The following is a 22,388-nucleotide window of genomic DNA, read 5'->3' on the forward strand; positions in this document are numbered from 1 at the left end:
GGGGCTTTGTGTCACAGACCATGAGAAATAGGTCCTCTATCACAGTCGTTCTCAAAGTGTGGTTGATTTGTAGGTTAGCAACATCATTGCCACTTGGAAATGTTTTACAGTTAGAAACCCTGAGGGTGGGGACCAGGGATAAGTGACTTCACAAGCCATCCAGGTGATTCAGAGGTATGCTCAGTCTTGAGAATTACTGATCTATTGCACCAAGACTGCAGACTGACAAGATGAATGTCGTGCAGCTCTGTCCGTGTTTGGTGAATGAGAGTTGAGAGATTTCCCATTTAATGGGTCGTATTTCCTTAGTTAAGAAGGAGTTATCATCAAATGACAGTGAAAGAAGAAGATGAGTTGGTCAAAGATGGAAGAGAGAGGAAAATGTTCCATGCAGGGAGTACATTGACGAGAGCAACATAGTATACTTTCCTGCAGGAGCTGAGGTCCTGTTTGAGGTGGCCATCCTTAATGAATAGTAATACATGCCTTGCTATGTGGGCTTTCTGCACCAAAGCAGAGAATGTAGCCCATCTGACAATCCATACTCTTTCCCTTGAACTTTTTCCTGTTCATATGCACCCTATTTCTATAATCCTTAACACTATTATTGAATCCAAGAAGTCAGCTTAATTCTAAAATCAAGACAGGGACATAGTTGTTAAGTGTTGGATACAAAGGGGCTTTGGAGATATTGAAAAGGTTTCCAAATCTAGAAGCAACTCAAGAATATTCTTAGTGTCTCAGTTGAATATAGAAGGACTATGTCTGATGTGATGCTTTTAAAACAGAAATGTGTACAATATGCCAATGGAAACCATGCTTCCCAGAGTGATGGCGACGACAAAAGGCAGGGGCAGATGTCCCATAACCATCTGAAATGCAAACTGTGACTCCTGAACTCTGCAGGGAAGGGTTAACCTTGAGACTACCTGCATTCCACAGACTGTGAGCGATTTGACAAAGACCAGGCTAAAGGGTGTGGAATTTTAACTTATTGAACTACAAAGTACCTTGTTCCCCTGAGTCAGGGGTAAATTGAGGTAGGAAAATAGCTGGCTATCAATGTCAAGAGGGCTGTTCCCTAGTAGAGAAAGACGTGGCTGCTCCAAATCCGGATCTGGACTGAAATCAATTACAGGGACGGTTATGAGAGAAGCACTCGATTTCAGGGCCTGAGGAAAAAGGTTTCAGACAAGCTGGTACTTAGTGCGAGTGACAGCACGAGATGTTTCTTGAGAAGTGGAAAGTGGCAGATATTTAAGGAGCCAGGAAACTTCAAGCACCATGGGAAGAGCCATTAATAAGAGGGCAGAAAAGTCTTGAGGAAAAGGGTATCAGAGAACATTGAAGGTGCTCACTATAAGAGACAGGACGATGTCTTGATTGCTACAGGGGAGGTGGGGATGAGACCAAACAGGCAGAAATGACAGGACACAGATGAGGGATTGCAGGTGGAAACCATGAGAAGGTTCCACTCCTGTGTGACAGTGTGATGTGAAAATAATCCCAGGTCAGAAGGCGTGGGGTTAGAAATCCTTCTCTCAGGGCTCCCTAGCATGGCGTGTCCGGGCCTACATGCACAGAGCCCCAGAATGATATGCATGACCCAGTCTGAGGTTTAAAAAATAACTTTTTTAATGTTTATTTTTGAGGGAGACAGACTATAAGTGACGGAGGGGCAGAGAGAGGAGGAGACACAGAATCAGAAGCAGGCTCCGGGCTCTGAGCTGTGAGCACAGAGCCCGATGGAGGAGTCAAACCCACAAACCAAGAGATCATGACCTGAACCGAAGTCGGGCGCTTAATCAACTGAGCCACCTAGGGGCCCCTCCAGTCTTAGATTCTTAAAGGTACATCCCCTTAGTTATTTATTTGGGTATCTACCCATCCCCCATCTGTCCCTAAGCACTCTGCCTAGAAGGCAGAGACAAATTACAAATTACATCTCAATAAGGGTAAGATCAGGCGTTGGGAACATTTAGGTGATATAGCCTCAGTTGGGGGGAGGGTGTCAGAAAAGGTTTCAGAGAGGAGATTTGCCTGATCTGAGACTTGAGAGATGTGTGGCAGCGGAAGGCACAAACAGCAAATGTGGAGGCCCAGACACGTGAAGAGCTCACTTGAAGAAAGATATCTCTGTGAGTGAACATTCTGGCAACATAGATCTGGAAAGCAGTATTGGCGTGGTAGCAAGTAAACAGACAATGTTGACAGACAACATGAATTTGAATTCTTGTCTGCAACACGCTAGCTTGTTAACTTTGGTCTCAAGGCACAAAAAGTTTGAGTCATCTGTAAATGAAAATGTTACCATTTTCCTCACTGGGTTTTGTGAGGATTATGTGAGATCATATGTGTGGAAACTTGCATGATCCCTGGCATTTTGTTCCCAGGATTTATAGTTTGATGATAGCAAGGAGATGCGTAGAGAGTTATGTCCTATGGCCATACTCGTGCTTCTTTTCGACAGGGTCAGAAATTCAACTTTGAATCTATCAGTGCTGCTCCTTGAGTTTGGTCTTTGGGTGGATTGATTGGAAATATCAAGGAGAAAGGGGATGAGTGAGGCATAGGTCACCATAATAGTGACTGTCGGGGGAGTGAAAGGCGGGCCGAGGATCAGTAGGAATAAGCAATTAAGATGAAGGAATGGTAGCAATGTGGGATGGATGCTGCATGTGGCAGCAATGATCTGGTTAAGGAGTATCCACGAAAAAGTGAGCGTGTTTAACATGGAGAAGGTGTAGAACTGAGGATTCAATATGTTTTAAATTTTTATTTATTTATTCGTTTTTTAATCTTTATTTTTGAGAGGTAGAGCATGAGCAGGAGAGGAGCAGAGAGAGAGGGAGACACAGAATCTGAAGCAGACTCCAGGCTCCGAGCTGTCACACAGCTCCGAGCTGTCACACAGCCTGACGTGGGGCTCGAACTCATGGACCTCGAGATCATGACCTGAGCCGAAGTCAGACGTTTAATGGACTCAGCCACCCAGGCGCCCCTGAAGACTCGATATTTTGACTTTGGAAATTGTTTTTGGTTCCATGGACCCTATCCGGCACATAGGGCTCTCTTCGGCACTGAACTGATGGAAGAAATGGAATTTATCTATGCTTTATATCATTGCAACTTGAAAATATTTCCAAGTTCAGGGATGGGCTGGCTGGTCCCCAGGTTACCACAGAAAGCTTTTCCTAAAGAGGCTGTGGCCCTTAATACTCCTTGGGGTAGTCCCTGTGGACCTGCATCCTTGTACGGGATCTTATATCCCCAGTGAAGAGTTTATAATAGTAATGACCTTGAAGACCATCCAGCGGGACCCAGGAAGGCTGAAAGAGGTGAGTGGCTAACAGTATGTTAGAATTGCACTCAGAATTGATGCGCTGAGTGAGAGGGAGCCTCCTGCCAACCCCCACAGATACTGCTCCTGTCAGAGAAAGGGAAAAAAAAAAATCCTTCTGAACCACATACCTTTCCATTTCATACATTGTGTGTAAGAATTGTCTCCACTCCCCTTCCTTCCATTATTTTTTTAAGTTTATTTATTTGTTTTGTGTGTGAGAGAGAGACAGAGCAGGAGAGAGAGGGAGAGAGAGAGAATTCCAAGGAGGCTCTGCGCTATCAGCACAGAGCCCAACGTGGGGCTTGAATTCAAGAACAGTGAGATCCTGACCTGAGCTGAAACCAAGAGTTGGACGCTTAACTGAGCCTGGTGGTGTCCCTTCCCATTCTTTCCTTTTTTTTTTTTTTTTTTATACCCTGCAATTGGGTTTCTATTTCATTTCTTCACTGAATTGTTTATTGTCAAGATCACTAATGCCTTCCAGGTTGCCAAAGTTAATGATCACATCTCTATCCTCATTATAAGCCCTCGGCAGCATTAATATTGAAGATTAATTCCTTCTTGAAAATCTTTCTTTTCTGAGCTCATGCAATGCTGCATCCCTTCAATATGTTGGAATTTCTTCACATCCTCCATCCAGTCTCTCTGGTCCAGTCAACGTGGAAGGCCCAGAGAGGGATTCGTTTCTTGATTTGCTGTTCTTTTTTAAGAAATATTCTCTCTAGGTCATTTAATCAAGACATATGACTTTCAAATGCTATCTCTGTTTATGAGACTCAAATTGTGTCTACATAGTTGGGGGTTTTAAATATATTTGCTTTTTTTATATGATGTTCAACATTACTGTGCTTGAGATTAAGCTCTCAAGCCAGGACTACAGGGTCCAGCTCCCTGACTTCATGGCTCCTGTGTGTGTGTGTGTGTGTGTGTGTGTGTGTGTGTGTGTGTATGTGTGTGTGTGTGTGTGTGTTGCATCACACAACTGCATAGAATTCAAATACAAGAAAATTAATATAAAATCATATATATGAAATTTGGCATTTTTCATTTTTAATATTTTTCTTTGTAGAACAATCTAGAGTGCTCGGTGGGAGGATGCCCACCACAGAGTCTTCACCCTCTGGGGACACAACTCTGTCTCTAGAACACCAAATTGTGTCTTTTGTCAAGGCTGTCGTCACAGCAGAGCAGCACAGCTGAATCCGGAGGACTGTGTCCGGAGTTGTCACAAACCAGGAGCACCTTTGCTGTCCTCAGCTCTCATAAGCTTATTTCATTTGTCCAGAGGCCTGTCAACCAAAGTTTTATGGTGAAAATATTTTGTCTGAAATAAACACAGATTCACTGGCTGTTTGGAAATAGCAGTTTTCCAATCTATTTATCCAAATAGAACGCTGCTCTAAGGAAAAAGGATGTGTGGGTGGGTGGAAAATATGTTATTACAATAATTGAGACTGTCCCCAGTGTTTGTCTTACACATAGATTACTGCCTACCTGCCAAGATTTTAGAGGAGCTGAATAGTTGCCCTGCCAGACAAAACTATCTCACCTGCTACCCTAAAGGAGTCTACTTTTTAAGGTTATTTAAGCATTTGAACCAATGAAAAGATTATTAATCTTGGTTAATAGCTCAAATTTGGCCATTATTAGTAAGGATATACTTCCAAAGAGGAAAAAAAACCAACAATCAGGAGTCTTGTGTACTTACAATTTTAGAAAAACTGTCTAATATTTAACCCCCGGCACCCATTCTAAAACAGTGTTCCATTAATAATCTGCCTGATTATCTTTGTCTGCTTTTGATTTACCCCATCTGATACATATCCAGCCCACTGACTTGGGCTCTGGCTTAATGAAAAGGTCATCTCTTTCATAATAGATAAGGCAGGGGTCCAGATATACAAGGAGTCAATCATGAGAGAGAGGTTTGGGGCACTAAAGAGAAAAAAAACAACAACACCTGTTTTAGAATTTTGCACATGAAACTTTACTGCTTCATGTAATTCAAATTAGTTAATACAGTCTAGTATTTGTGTATTTATGGTTATTTATGGCATATTGCTGGCATTTGGTAAAAAAGATAGGACTTTTTGGTTTGTAAATTTCAAAGTTACTATAGTTTTATAGATTTTTTTCCCCCTTCACATATGCCTAGCAATATTCTACTCTGTCTTTGGGGCTATATTTCTAAACCTTTGCTATAGGCTAGAATCATCTGACAAGGCACTGCTGAGAACACTACTCTAGGTCAAGTTCATTTATGCCTCCTCCATGAAAGTTTTCTTTTCACCATGTAACAACCTTATCTAAATAATTTTAATCTTCTGAGTTTCCATAGGACTCAATTTAGAATTTCATTATTTCATTTAAATATAATTAGAGAATATATATATATATATAGAGAGAGAGATATATAGAGAATATATATATATATATATATATGCATGTGTGTTTTCTCTCTTCACTTGGATGTGGGTGTCTTGAAATTATCTTTAGCTGTGTTGATTTCCTATCATTCATATATTTTTTTTCTAACTCATCCTAATCCTTGAGCATCTCCAATATTTCCAAAAGCATCTGGTGTATCAAAGTGGGTCTGAAAAAAAAAAAAATAGAACATACCACTGAAGGTATAAGAAACAAGGTTGGAGTTTTCAGTTATTCTTTTTTTTTTTTAATATTTTTTATTTAATTCTAGGAGAGAGAGAGAGAGAGAGCGCGTGAGCAGAGGAGGGTCAGAGAGAGAGGGAGTCACAGACTGAAACAGGCTCCAGGCTCTGAGCTGGCAGTCAGCACAGAGCCCGACGCGGGGCTCGAACCCACGAACCGCGAGATCATGACCTAAGCGAAAGTCGGACGCTTAACCGACTAAGCCACCCAGGCGCCCCTGGAGTTTTCAGTTATTCTTAAAAGCATGTACAAAGTTCATATCCAGACAATGCCCAGGGCAATAGAGTATACAGAAGGGCATTAACAGAACAACTTGAATCCAATTCAGAGAAATGTGCAATCTATGGGGTGTAATATGACACACCAATCAAAGCAATAAAAAGAAAAGGCTCTAAAGCTATTGCTTTTGCACTTGAATTCTATCTCTAATATTTAACAGCAGTGCATTGGGCAAATAACTTCATGTTTATCTCTTTTTTGTTCTGAAAAATGTTTGTAGTAATAATAGTACTGATTTCATATTACTGCTATAAGAAAGCTTGATGTACAAAAATATTTTACACATATCAGCCATGTGTAACTTTAAGGTAGTGAATAATGCAGACAGTAACGTTAATAAGTGTAATCTTATTGTTTAAGAGATGCCATTTTGCCATTCATTGCCATGGCATTCAATAATATTGGTGATCCGGAGCACTTTTTCATATTGAATATACATCATACCTACTCACCACATTGGTTAATTGCTTCTTACTATGGGCACCTGTCATGTATTTGTCAATTATAGTGTACCTTAATTGAAATGTGTGCATTTTCTGGGAATAGAAAGTTTACAGTGTGTTTTCAATTTCTTAATTATAATTGAAATGCTAATACTCTAATCGCTTTGAAGAATAGATTACAACATAGCTAACAGAACAATGTAAAATTGTCATAGAAAATGTGATGTTAAAAAAAAAAGAAAATGTGATGTTGTTGTCTGTTTTGTTTCTTTTGTAGACAATGTTTGCCTGAAGTCTTTAGAGCCTGTGTCATCATATCCAGTATGTAAATGAAAAATCTGATGGACTTTCTTTGAATTTGTTTATAGGCATTTTACAATTTGTGAATGTAATTCCATTGAGATGTCCTAATTAAATGGCAATAACAGTAAAATTTTATGCCGTATCTAGGAGGGAGGAAAGAAAAGAAGCATCTTATAGGGGATGGCATTAAGCTAATCCAAAGTGGAAGAATTTTAACTGCAAAATGAAACATTAATATTCAATTTAATTTTTTTATTCAAAGTTATGTTGGATGTTTCCATGGAAGTGTATGTTAGCACACACATTAACAAGAGGACAAACAACTCACTTTCAAAAGGGGAAAATGGATTAAAACACAGTTTTTTCCTAAAGAATATAAACAAATGGTGAAAAGATGTATAACATCATAAATTAGGGGCATGGAAATAAAAACCACATTCAAATACCACTTCACACCCACTAGCATGGCTATAATAAAAGATAGACAATAAAAAGTTCTATTGACACTGTGAAAAATTGGAACCTTCCTATATTTTTGGGTTGTAATGTGAAACAGTGTGCCAGTTTCTCAGAAGTTTACACGTAGAGTTACCATATGACCCAGAAACTCCACTCTTGGATATATGCCTGAGAAATATATGTACATGCGAAGACTTGTCCATAATTGCTCCAAGCAAAAGGATTCGTAATAGCCAAAATATGGGGTCAATCCAAATGTCCATCAACTGACAAATAGGTAAATACAAGGTAGTGAAGAGATCCTCCCTTATCCCCAGTTTCATTTCCTGTGGTTTCAGTTACTTGCAGTCAACTATGAACTGGAAGCAGATGAGTCTCCTTAAGACATGTTGTCAGAAGGTCACTAGTAGCCTAACACTATGATACAGCGCCTACATCATTCATCTGATTTCATCTTCTCATGGAAGCATTTTATCATCTCACATTGCCGGGAGCCGCACTGGCCTCTATGGATGGCGGTCACAGCAAGGAAATGGCAGTGTTTGCACAGCTACCGCCATGAGAAATGAAAACTGGTATCTCCTGCTACTACTGGCTCATGTTGTGCTGGTATTGACCAGGCCTCACAATATTCCATATCAGACCAATATTCTGAACACAGATACCTCATAAGGAAAAGCATATTCCTGCCTTTGCAAGAGAGATTTTGGATGAAAGCTCTATGGATGATTGTCAAAAGGCTCTTCCTAAGGGCCTTGCAGATCCAAGACTTAGGGCGTTAAGAACACAAGAATTACAACTGAGCCTGGCCCCAAGACAAAGAGCCTAATTTAGAGTTAAGGTACAGATAAGGGCAGAACTTAAGTTAATACTTACACTTTCTCCTAATTGGTGATGTATGGCAGTCCCTTCCCCAAGGCCTACTTTCTGCAAACACCCTCCCTTACAGGTGGCTGTGATGAGGATAGATAAGAGTAGCTAAAGCATTACCCACAAACAAAAGGCTGACAGTTTTAGGGCCTCCATAGTGTTCACACATTCAGCATCAAATAGGTTTCTACAAACAACTTATTAACCAACTCAAAAACATACATTTGATGGGGCGCCTGGGTGGCTTAGTCGGGTGAGCGTCCGACTTTCGCTTAGGTCATGATCTCGCGGTTCGTGGGTTTGAGCCCTGCGTCGGGCTCTGTGCTGACTGCCAGCTCAGAGCCTGGAGTCTATTTCAGAGTCTGTGTCTCCCTCTCTCTCTGACCCTCCCCTGCTCATGCTGTCTCTCTCTCTCTCCTAGAAATAAATAAAAAAATTAAAAAAACAAAACAAAACAAAACCATACATTTGAGAGTCAGACAGAATGACTCTTAGCCCATCTATACATTTAACCTATGACCTAAACTTAGCGTGATTAATTTAGAACAAATATGTATCCTGTCTTTTACTAAGAATACCCTGCTAAATCTTTAGTTATAAGATTTACTTAACCTCACTATAATTGGAATAGTTCTGCAAGAATATTTCTGTAAAACCTGCTTCTGTACACTTTCCAAAGCATCTTATCACAAAGAGTTATCCATTGTAAAAATTCCTTTTTCTGATGTCATGTTATCATTTAACCTATAAATAAAGACACCAAAACCGACAGGACAGAGATGCCTGTCTGGTGATTAGAAAGAATCTCGGGGCTCTCTCACTCTCTCACTCTCTCTCTCGCCGACACCGTCCATCCTTCAGGGACCCCTGGACCTGCCGGAGCCGGCTCGGCCTCCAGCATCACATCATCACAAGATTAAGAAGAGTGAGTACAGCACAATAAGATATTCTGAGAGAGAGAGGGAGAGAGAGAGAGCATATTCATGTAACTTTTATCACAAGATATTGTTAAAATTGTTCTATGTCATTATTAGTTATTGTTGTTAATCTCTTACTGTGCCTAATTTATAAAATAAACTTAATCACAGCTATGTATGAATAGAAGAGAAATGAGTATATATAGGCTATGATACTATCTGTGGCTTCAGCCATCCACTGGGGATCTTGGAACGTTTCTCCTTTGGAAAATGGGAAACTATTATACATTCAAACAGTGGCACATTATTTGGCAATGAAAATGAATAAACATGCACTAATATATCTACTAATGAATAACATGTACTAATACATGTTACAACATGGGTGGTAGAACTTGAAAACATTAAACCAAGTGAAAGAAACAAGTCTCAGAACACATATATTATCTGATTTCATTTATATGAAATGTTCATAATAGACAAATATGAGAGAAAGAAAGTAAATCAATAGTTGCACAAAGCTTGGAATATGCGATTATTAAATGATGGCAAATAATACAGGCTTTCTTTTGAGGAGATGAAAATGTTCTAAATTTACATTACATGATGGATGGACACGGGGAATATATCAAAAATTTTAATTATACAATTTAAATAGGCAAATTTTATCCTACATGAGTTTGATCTTAATAAAGTTGTTTGGAAAGTCTATTTTTGGTGACTAAACTCGTTTAAACAAAAAAAATTGTCTTCCATTTCAGCCAATACAATTATAATTCATTAAATCATGCAAAATCAGTAAGTCAGAATTTTCTACTATTCAGCCACTATAATCACTACATTGTTTGCATCTTCTCTATATCCATTAATCCTGCCTTCATTTCTCCATATCCATTCCTTCCAGCAGAATTCTTTCCTCCTTTGAGTTTGTTTCTGATACCTATTGTCATATAGAAAACCCACAAAACAGGCTTTCGGGTCAGTGAACACTTGGAGGTGCAGAAAGAGTGGAAGCTCCAGGCCCTTCCCATATGCTTCACCCAACGCATCTCTTCCATCAGCCATTCCTGGGTTACATCCTTTTATAACGTTGCTGACTGACCCCACCTTCTCAGCACTCTGCCCTTCTCCAAATGCAGACCTTCAAGGGGGAGGAAAGGATGCCTGCTACATGAGGGAAGTCCAAGTCCAAAGGGCCAGTGACATTTGGGGATTTGGTCATCTACTTCTCCCGGGAGGAGTGGGAGTGGCTGACCCCATTCAGGAGTATCTGTATGAAGATGTCATGTTGTGGAACTACCAGAATCTGGTCTCACTCAGACTTTCCTTTCGGAGACCAAATGTGATCACCTTATTGGAGAAAGGGAAAGCACCTTGGATGGTGGAGCCAGTGAGGAAGCTCCAGGGCTTGGACTCAAGGTCTAAATGTGAGACCAAGAAGTTACCAACATCTCTGTGCAACAAAACTGGGCAAAACATATACCAGAAACCAGTTTTTGTATCACAAAAAGTTCCCATATGAAAAAAAGGCTGCAAGAAAAATTCAGTCCTAATAAAACTGAAGAAAGTGCATTCAGAAAAGAAATCTTTAAACTGTAATGACTGTGAGAAAACTTTTGGCCAAAGTTTGTCTCTTAAACTTCATCAGAAATCTCATACTAGAGAGAAGCCTTATGAATATAGTGATTGTAGAAAAACTTTCAGACAGATTTCATCCCTAATCCTTCATCAGAAAATTCACAATGGAAGGAAAAGCATGAGTATGATAAATGTGAAGGAAGCTTCATTCAAAGAACATCTCTTATTCTACATGGGAAAGTTCACAATGGAAAGGAAAGCTTTGACTGTGGGAAGACCTTGAGTCAGTTCCCACCTCTCAGTGTGGGCCAGAAAATTCACTTTGTTGAGAATATCCACCAGTGTGGAAAGTGCAGAAAGACTTCATTTGAAAGTCTTCCCTTTTACTTCATAAAAAAATTCACAGTCACGAGAAATTACATAAATGCAATAAATGTGGGATCGGCTTCAGTAAGATATCAACCCTTGTTCTACATAAAAGAGTTCACACTGGAGAGAAAACCTATGAAAGTGAGAAGACCTGAAGTCAGAGTCCACTGCAGAAAAGTCACCATTTAGAGAATCCTTATAAATGCAGAGAATGTGGAAAGTCCTTTAATAGGATTTCATCCATTATGCTTCATCAGAGAATTCACACATCAAAGAAACTCTACAAATGTGATATATGTGACAAGATCCTCAGGCACCTTTTAACCCTTATTCTACATCTAAGAATTCATAATAAAGAGAAACTATACAGATGCAGTAAATGTAAGAAGGTCTGTAATTGGCATTTATGCCTTATTTAACATCAGAAAATTCATACGGGGCAAAAAAACTGTTTGAATGTAAGGAATGTGGGAAGATGTTTTCTAGAACTGTCAACCTTAAAATACATCAGAACATTCATTCTGAAGAGAAACCTTTCAAATGCCATAAATGTAGTAAAGTTTTTGGTGGTCAGTCATTTCTTATTGAACATCAGAGAATTCATACTGGAGAAAAACCCTATCAGTGTGAGGAATGTGGAAAAGCCTTCAGTCGCCAAATATATCTTCCTCAACACAAGAGAATTCATATTGAAGATAGACACTATGAATGTGATCAGTGCGGGAAGGCCTTCAGTCAGAGTGCACACCTTGCCCAACATAAAAGAATTCACACTGGAGAGAAACCATATATGTGCAAAACATGTGGGAAGGGCTTTAGGCAATGGAAATCCCTTATTCTACATGAAAGAAGTCATACTGGAGAGAAACCCTATGAATGTAATGAATGTGGGAAGGCATTTAATAGTGGCTTAGATCTTATTCGGTAACAGAGAAGTCATTCTTCAGAGAAACCATATGAATGTAGTAAATGTGGGAAGGCATATGTCGGAGTTCATCCCTGATTCAACGTCAGAATATACATTCTGAAGAAAAAGCCCTAAGTTTGTTTTAAATATGTGAAAATGTAGAATGAGGCTATGAAAGTAGCAGAGACCAAGGCATGGAAAAAATGCATTTGTCTAAAACCTAAATTTTGGGGGCGCCTGGGTGGCTCAGTTGGTTAAGCGTCCGACTTCGGCTCAGGTCATGATCTCACGGTTCCTGGGTTGGAGCCCCACATTGGGCTCTGTGCTGATAGCTCAGAACCTGGAGTCTGTTTCAGATTCTGTATCTCCCTCTCTCTCTGACCCTCCCCTACTCACACTGTCTCTCTCGCTCTCTCTCAGAAGTAAATTTTAAAAAATTAAAAAAAAATTTAAACCTAAATTTTGTAAAAATGGGACCATTGGATGATGTGTCCCACTCTGAAAGCCAAAGAGAAAAGGTCATTGGGATGACTTTGACCAAACAATTTGTATTCAACTGAGGCAGTGACCTTACCATTGGTCTTAATTTCTTTTTTTTTCTTTTTTAACGTTTTATTTATTTCTGAGAGAGAAGGAGAGACAGAATGAGCAGGGAGGGTCAGAGAGAGAGATGGAGACACAGAATCTGAAGCAGGCTCTAGGTTCTGAGCTGTCAGCATAGAGCCCCACACGGGGCTCAAACCCACGAACTGTGAGATCATGACCTGAGCTGAAGTCAGACGCCCAAACGACTGAGCCACCCAGGCACCCCATAGGTCTTAATTTCAAAGTAGCAAGTTCAGATGATGGATCAGTCATTTTTAAGGAAGACCGCTCTTCATTCGATAAGAATTATTGATATTTTATTTGCCGCTTAACTTGAAGAGCTGTTTCATTGGTCACGTACAACAAAGTAGAACCACAAAGTCCATGTTTATGAATGGGGCTTTGAGCCTTATTTAAGGTCACATGAAGAAAGAGTGCCAATCTTAGAACTAGAGCTATCATGTAGAAGAGATTTCCTGAGCAAACCAGGGTACTACTTTCAGCTGAAAGAAAATTGTGGGTGAGGAAAAAAGAAGAGTGAATCTTCAAGTGGATAAAGATAGCACTCATAATGTGTGTGAATCATTAGAGTCATTATCATTCTGTCTCCATGAATATGAAGATATATGATCTTCATGGTATGAAAAACCTTAAGCCTGAGACAGGCTGATGGGAAAAAAGAAACCAGGCTACACTGAAGAATGGGAACTTAAGAGTAGAGAGACATTATTTGTTACTGTTTTATTTGAAAAGAAATTTGTCTATATTTATATGAATAAACGGTGGCATTTCCATGTAAGAACGGTGGTGTGCAATAAATGACTGGTGGAGAATGAGCTGCCATTTCCTTAAAATGTCCTCTCAGAATTCATAGGTCAAACCCCTAACCTCTAAAGATAGGGACCTTTGGAAGATCATTAGGGATAGATGAGTTTATCAGGGTGCGTCATGATAGGATTAGCGTCTTTAAAATAAAGGATGCCCTAGAGCTTGCTCCCTCAGCCATGTGAAGATACTATAGGAAGATGGCTGTCTACAAGCCAGGAAGCTGGCCCTTCCTACCCTCCAACCATGTGGCACCCTGATCTCCAGAACTGAAAAATAAGTTTCTTTTGTTTAAGTCACCCAGGCTATGGTATTTTGTTATGGCAGCCCAAGCTGATTAACGCAAGGAAGAAAACCCTGGATTTTTGTACCTGTCTCTTTTCCTGTCACCTAATCACCATATATAATAGCTCTCAGTCCCTGTTTCCTGCTTGTACAAAGTATGCAAGAAATAAGAGCAGAGTTCTTTTTTGTAAAAAAAAAAAAAAAAGAGAGAGAAAACCCACAAAACAGAGATATTAAATAATAACCTTTTATTTATTCATTTTTAAGTTTATTTATTTATTTTGAAGAGACAGAGAGAACATGAGTGGGATAGAGGAAGAGAGAGAGAGAATCCCAAGCAGGCTCCGCTCTGTTAGTATACGTCCCATGTGGGATATGAACTCATGAAACCGTGAGATCATGACCTGAGCCCAAATCAAGAGTTGGATGCTTAACTGACTCAGACACCCAGGTGCTTCACATTTATTTATTCCTGATAGTATATTGAACCAGGCTCAATGAGGAAGAGTTGCTTCTCATCCATGTGATATTGGTTGCATAAGTCTGACTGGAGCTAAAGTGTCCAAAATGTTTTTATTTCCTGGTTTGCAATTTAGTTGAAGTAGCTAAAATGGTTCAGGGTGGCTCAGAGAGGCTGTACCTCTCTCTCTCTCTAGCCATGTAGTCAGACTCCTTAGATGACTTGGGGCTCTAAGGAATGAACATGGAACCTGCCAGTTTCTTAAAAGCTGGGCTGGAATTGTTTATCCAGTTCCTAGGAAAATAACAGGCACATCATAGGGGTTCATTAAATACTTGTTGACTACATGCGTTAATAAGTGCTCTTTAGATGACAAACATTGGTTTGTGATTTGAGGACAGAAGGATACATTAAGCCAATCTAGTAAGTGTTAGGGAAGCTTTTCTAGAAGAGACGGAACTAAGCAGAATCCACAATACTGACTGGAATAAGGATTATGTTGTATGCTGTACATCCAGCCTGGCTGAGTTTGGGACCTCTCGTCTACGTTTTTTTAGTCTGTTCTAGTCCTAAAGATCTGTATGGAATTTGGCTTATTTTCTTTCATGTGGTCTAGTTTGAATGGTTCGGTCTTCAACTTTAGAATTAAGTCACTTCCTCCTGCTCTGGGAAAATATCCTGAAAAGCAACCTAGCTTATGGCTGTTGGTACCTAACATGGATGGGATGATCATAATTTTAGTTCCTAGAAATATGGAAAATATTTTAAGAAAAAGAATGAAAGTTGAGAAAAATAGATTTATAAATCTTGAATTATATCTCTGAAAAAAGTGTGTTTTATGGTTTTTATTCAACTACGTTGAATATGTGTGAAACAAAGAGGAGCTAGTTTTCCTTTTATTTTGTGAGAAAATAATTTCCATAGTAAATTTCCTAGAGATGAGGTGAATGAAAGTCAGTTTTCTATCCTATGAAGTTATTTGTGATATTTATTCTGAAATGTCAGAGCAAATTCATGTTTCATGTTTCACAAGTGTCTAGCTGTCTTAGTGAAGTGCAAGAAAAGGGGTATCAGTTATCTGACCAGGTTTTCAAGGGGATGTGTGTGTGTGCGCGCGTGCGCGTGTGTGTGTATGTATGCGCATGCATATATATGTATACACTTGCACTTTGGATGGGAAACTGAGAAGAATGAAATTTAGGCTATAATCTCTTCAGTTCTTAGAAGGATATGTAGTTGACTCACATACTATTTCACATTTTTAGAAGGTTAAGTGTTAGTATCTTTGAATAATAAATATGCTATTTGCATTTTAAATATTTTATCTGTGGTTGTTTCAGTCATATCATTATTATAAAATATTCAAACATACCCTGGCAAAAAAAATGCTAACAAAACAATTACTATATACCACCACCAAATTTTAACAATGATTAACACTTTGCCTATTTGCACTTTATTTTTATTTTTTAATGTTTATTTATTTTTGAGAGAGAGAAAGAGAGGGAGACAGCGTGAGTAGGGAAGGCGTAGAGAGAGAGGGAGAAACAGCATCTGAAGCAGGCTCCAGGCTCTGAGCTGTCAGCACAGACTGACAGCAGGACTCAAACTCACAAACCATGAGATCATGACCTGAGCTGAAGTTAGACGCTTAACCGACTGAGCCACCCAGGCATCCCACATTTTATTTTTAAATAAAGTAAAAGCAAAGTAAAGGCAAAACATATATTTTCTCCTTAATTTGCTAAGAGTAACTGCCAGTGTAAACACAGTGACTTCCACACCTCTCCATATTTTAGATGATATCATATATGACACCTGTCTAAAAGCAATATTAAAATATTGTCTGGTTATGTTAAAATCTTCATAAATCCTACATAGAGCGAAGCTACAGTTCTATATTAAAAATACAGATGGAACTTCTCTTTACAGCGTTGAACAAAGGAAACAAGACACAGAAAGACTATGTTGGAATATATGCTGGTCTATAAAATATTTTTGGAGATAGAGCTTCTGGAGTGATATAGTAAGGACTTTGGGAAGTCCCCTACTCAACAATATTAAAGCCACGTAAAATTATCTGAAACAACCATAATTCTAAACAGTGTTTTCAGAATTCTAAATTTTGAACAAAGACAAATGATGAATTGAAAGGCATTTATTCCAGAAAAACTAATGAACCTTGGATAAAAACAGTGGGAATCTGTGATACTGTCACCTACATCTATTCAAATCCTTCCCTTCTTCCCAACTCAGTGAGAGCAATAATTCTACCAGTGCAGGACCAGACAGAGAAAACAGCAAATGAACTTGGCATAGAAAGCAGAAAAAGAGGGAGACCTGGGTAGATCAGTCAGTTAAGCATCTGACTCTTGATTTTGGCTCTGGCCATGATCTCACCATTTATGAGATCAAGCCCCACATTGGGTTTTGCACTGACAATGTAGCACCTACTTGGGATTCTTTCTCTCCCTCTCCCTTTTCTCCTCCCCTACTCTCTGTCTCTAAAGAAATAAATAAACATTAAAAAAAAGAAATAAACATTAAAAACAGAAAATCCTGGGTGACTATCCACACACCCAAGTCTATGCCTTGATACCATAGTCTTCCTGCGATGGGAGAAATAGACTCTACTAAAATAGTACAACCAAGATACTAAAGAAATAAGCAAGCAATCAGCCTTAGATGGGAGGGAGGAAACAGTGTTCAGACACTATTTTTAATTCTCAGGTTTCAACAAAATGCATAGAATGAAAAAAAGCAGAAAAGCATGACTCTATACACAGGAAAGAAAAACAAACAAAAAATTGACAACCCAAACTGCCTGTGACAGTTGTAACAGAGAGTCCAAAGCAACCATTATAAATCATTTCAAGAACTGCATGAAATCATACATATAGAAGTAAACAAATGTTTGATGTCAATGTCAACCCAAATGGAGAATATTAATAAAGAGATGGAAATTATTTTAAACAAGGTTCAAATGGAAATTCTGGAATTTTAAAATAAAATAAATCAAATGAAAATTTCCCTGTAGGAGCTCAACAGTTGAAGGAACCGGTGGAAGAATCACTAAACATGAAAATGGTTGGAAAGAGATAATCCAATCCTAAAGTAGGGAAAAAGATAGAATGAAGAAAAGTAAACAAATTATCAGAGAAAGCAGTACACCATTAACTTCATCAATATAATCATCATGGGAGTACCAGAATAACAGGAGAGAAAAAAAAGAGCATGGGGAAAAATTCAAAGAAATTATGGCTGAGTATTTACCAAATTTAATTTTTAAAATGTTAGCTTATATATCCAAGAAGCTCAACAAATTCTAAATGGGATAAACACAAAGAGATCCATAATTAGACACATCACAATAAAAATGCTAAAAGACAAAGACTTCGAGAAAATCTCAAAAGATCAGTGAATTGTCATGGATAAGGGCACCTCAACAAGATTTAAGAGTTAGTTTCTTGTGAGAAAAAATGCAGAGCAGAGAGGTGCCTGGGTGGCTCAGTTGGTTAAGTATCTGACTCTTGGTTTGGGCTCAGGTCATGATCTCATGGTTCATGGATCAAGCCTCTCATCGGGCTCTCTGGTGACAAAGCAGAGACTGCTTGGGGATTCTCTCTGTCTCTTTCTCTCTCTGTCTCTCAAAATAAATAAATACACATTAAAAACTTCAGACCAGCAAGCAGTAGGATAACATACTCAAATTGCTGAAAGGAACAAAATAAACTGTTAACTGAGAATTCCTATGTACAGTAAAGCTAACTTTCAAAAGAGAAGACAAAATAAAAATACCACTTGATCAATGGACATTGAGGTAATACCTTCCTAGCAGATCAACTTTAAAAGAAATACTAAAGGTCATCTTTAGGCAGAGACATTTGACTCCAAACAGTAATTAAGGTAAGAACAAGATATTGATTATGTTAATTGTGTATTTAGCAATGTTAATAAAAACGCATGTTTCCTTTTTCTCCTTATTAAAAATCAATTGTATAAGATAAAATGTATATATTTTATTCTTTAAAGAAAATAGAGCTAGAAAACTCATATTTCCCCATTCCAAACTTGATAAAATTGTACAGTAATAAAGACAGTATAATGGTGACATAATGAAAGTAATATAGATCCATAGGCCAATAGGATAGTATTGATACTATAGAAATAAACCTATACATCTGTAGTCAATAGATTTCAATAAGAGTGCCAAAAAAATTCAATTGGGAAAAACAACCTTTCCAAAAACTGTGCTGTGACAACTCAGTACCTACATGCCATGGAATGAAGTTTGATGTCTACACACATAACATATGTCCACGCCTACATTACGCCATAACAAAATTGAACCCAAAACTGATCAAATACTTCATTGTTAAAACTAAAACTAAAATTCCTAGAGGAAGATGTCGTTTCTTATACACGACACCCAAACACAAGAAATAAATGGAAAAGAAAGTATTATTAATTGGATTTCATCACAATAAAAAACTTGCAGTTTCCTTGTTGAATTTATCCATAAGTCCCCTCATATGCAAAGCATCTGTGAGGTAGGTGGCATACTGGTTACCAGTTAGTCGTAACACGGGGCCACGGGGGACCCCCAATACATAAAGTGCTATGTATACAAATAAAGCCTTATAAATCCTAAGAACTAGACAAAAATAATTTAAATAAAAAGAAAAAAAGAGAAGGACTTAAAAAGTTTGGTAATAAAATTTAACCTCCAGGTTTAAGAATTCAAAAGTTTATGCTTCCCATAGCTTGAAAACAAAGAATTCGAATTCAATAGGCACATTTGAGAAGTGTTCTCTAAATTGTTAGGGGAGCCTTCACGAAGATGGGTGTTTCCCTTTTCCTGAATGTGGGCAGAGAACTTCTCCTTCTTGATGCCACATTAGTTTCAGCATCCTTGGGGTAGACATTATCCTGCCATGATATTTAAAGAATATATCAGTGGGTTTAAACATACATTAGAGATAGAGAAACCTAATTTCTACCAGGTATTTAATTGTAATCTGTCCTTGGAGTCTGCCTATTAAGCTGGAACTTTGTTGAAATCCTGAAGAAAATATTAATTCAGCCAGTTCTAATTTATACGTTGGTGAACTTTATCCTTTTAATTGGTCTGTTGATGGCATTCATTTTAGTCATGGAGAAAATGAGAGCTGAGTGTATAAAGCTTCTACACATAAAATCCTGAGTTTTCTGGATGTGAAGTGAGGATCGTTTGTATAAGGAAGTGGCCTGAAATAAATAAAAGAAATAAAAGAAAAGAAAACCTATACCTTCAGAAGAATGAAACATTTCCCCTAAGTTTTTTGTTTTCAGTTTTTAAAATGCTTTTTTATTTATTTTTGTGTGTGAGAGAGAGAGCACAAGCACGGGAAGGGCAAAGAGAGAGGGAGACACAGCATCTGAAACAGGCTCCAGCCTCTCAGCACAGAGCCCGACGTGGGGCTCGAACCCACAAACCGTGAGATCATGACCTGAGCCAAAGTTGGACGCTTAACTGACTGGGCCAACCAGGCATCCCTTCCCTTAAGTTTTTGTATCTGTTTGTTGTTGTTTATGTGACGATGAGCAGAACATTTCAATGGGTTTTCTAAATTAAGATGGAGAATAATGATCAATTAATATGTGCCATGTATCTTGTCAGTCTTCATATGCCTGTCAAGTATTTAGAGAACTATTTAGTGAGACTCTATTCCTCGATGAGCTGATTATTATTCTCTTGCAGTAAACTTCTCCCCCAGATTTCCTTATTTTTGCCCTGTTTTATAATCATCCCCCTCAGGTCCATATTATTTATAATTTTGGAGTTACTTTGTTTTTCAATTTCATAAAAATGAAAACAACAAGAACACCTGAGGGTCAGAGAGGCAAATATTAATCATCTCTAGTCAAAGATGTTGAAATGTCATCACTGTATTTGTTACAAAATATTTACCATGAACAAGGCACTTAATACTTTACTTTCATATTTCACTTGACTCTGAAAATAAACTCAGATGTTGGATGCTATTATTATGTTCACTTTAGAGAACAGTCAACTGAAAATCATTAAGATTAAGTTATAGGGGTGCCTGAGTGGTTAAGTGTCCAACTCTTGATTTTGGCTCAGATCACGTGAGCCATGTGAGTTGTGGTCGTGAGTTCAAGCCCTGCATCAGTCTCTGTCCTGGCAGTGCTGAGCCTGCTTGGGATTCTGTCCCCCTCTGTCTCTGCTTCTTCCCCACTCATGGGCTCTCTCTCTCTTTCTCTTTCTCATTCTCTCTCTCTCTCTCTCTCTCAAAATAAATAAATAAACATTTAAAAAAGGGTAAGTTATATATCTAAGTTTCTACAACCAAGTGACAAAATTGGGAATCGGACCCAAGCATTCAAAATCTTTTTATCTTGAGCACTCACCTAAAGTAAAAATTTTGATGAAGAAACCAAGTAGAAGAAGTTGTAAGAGTCTTTTCATTCAGGAGTTAGCACCAGAAATCAGGATGCAATGTGTTTTAAGAAAACTTCAGAATAAAATGGCCACCTATGTGTTCCATTTTATGGTACAATCATTTGATTCATGGACTTATATTCATCACTGTAAAATACAGTACAAAATCAACCGTGTAATAACAAAACTTTGAAATAATTTCTGCACTACACCTATCAATACTCAGGCAACTAAACCTATCAATCAGGAAACAAAAAAAATCCCAATAGAAAACCAACAAGATATTAATAGATAACTTACCAAATAAAAGTTAGAAATAATAAATACAGAGGCACCTGGGTGGCTCAGTCGGCTAAGCGTCCAACTTTGGCTCAGGTCATGATCTGAGGAGTTCGAACCCCACGTCAGGCTCTGTGCTGACAGCTCAGAGCCTGGAGCCTGCTTTGGATTCTGTCTCCTTCTCTCTCTGACCCTCCCTTTCTAGTTCTCTGTCGCTCTCTCTCTCTCAAAAATAAATAAACATTAAAAAATTTTAACAAAAAAAGAGAAATCAATACATAAAAACATAAAAATTTAAAAATCAATAATAAGAGTCTACCTTTTATATTAGATTTTAATTTCAATTTCAATATGGGCAATTTTTATTTTCCTATCACAATTTTCTCTTCTTACAAATCTTCAACAACTAATCTGTATTATTTTGCATTCAGGTATTCATTTTTCAAAGTAACTTGAAAATATCTGAAAAACGGACTAGAGATTTGGAATTTCTTTTCAAAACTGTTAAGATGTTTAGTGTTTTCTTCATTACAGTTCTGTTTCTATTTACCAATAAGCAAAAATAATAAACAGTAGTCTAAAGATTAACATGGTACAATATTATTCTGAGTGCCTTCAATAAATGAATTAAACAGTTTATAGTAAATTCCATTTTTTTGTCCATTAGGGTAACCAGCATAAGTGAAAATATGCTGGTTTTATTACTTAAGAAAGTATGCTTCTTTTATTACTTAAGAAAGACTTCTGGTATAAATGTTAGGGAAAGAAATCTCACTTGTCCAAAATTTCTCAGAAATAAAGCAAAAGAACAAAATTTGCATATTTGTACCCTGTCTCTAATAGGAACATTCAAATAGTTCATTACATTCCAGCATTACTTTAATGAACTTTAATGAGTCATTAATGCAGTCCAACAGCATGCAATAAATGCCAAAAATATTTGTGCCTTTTAAATTCCCTACTAAATTTGTGCCTACATATCCAATTCCTTGGTTTCTAAAACAATCCTTCTATTTTTAATGTGTGCAGTTCTACATTCAAATGAGATACACAGAACTAAAATATGAAGCTTTAATAATGAGATTTAAGGATATGTAAAAATCAGATGTGCTAATTTTAAATGGAAGTATTATTTTCATCCCCAAATTCTCATTTAATAAGGTTTAATTTGCTACAAAGTACATAGTCATTAAACTACATTACAATGAGTCATAAGATTCTCCAGACTAATGGAAATTTCGAGATAATGTTGCAGAAATGGGGGTGGGGGAACTTGGAAAGTGGAGGAGAGAGCACAGTGTTGTTACATTAAGATTATTTCTTAAATTTAGCCCTCCACAGAAAATTATATTCTGATATCCAGTTCAGATGGTG

The 22,388-nt window shown here is 37.9% G+C and overlaps 1 pseudogene; it reads left to right on the forward strand.

Annotated features, from left to right (window-relative positions):
* Window positions 1–10,417: 10,417 nt before the first annotated feature.
* On the forward strand, window positions 10,418–12,284 carry LOC144220728 (uncharacterized; annotated as a pseudogene).
* The last annotated feature ends 10,104 nt before the right edge of the window (window positions 12,285–22,388 follow it).

This window comes from Crocuta crocuta, unplaced genomic scaffold, assembly GCF_008692635.1.
Source record: "Crocuta crocuta isolate KB4526 unplaced genomic scaffold, BGI_CrCroc_1.0 scaffold129, whole genome shotgun sequence".
NCBI lineage: Eukaryota > Metazoa > Chordata > Mammalia > Carnivora > Hyaenidae > Crocuta > Crocuta crocuta.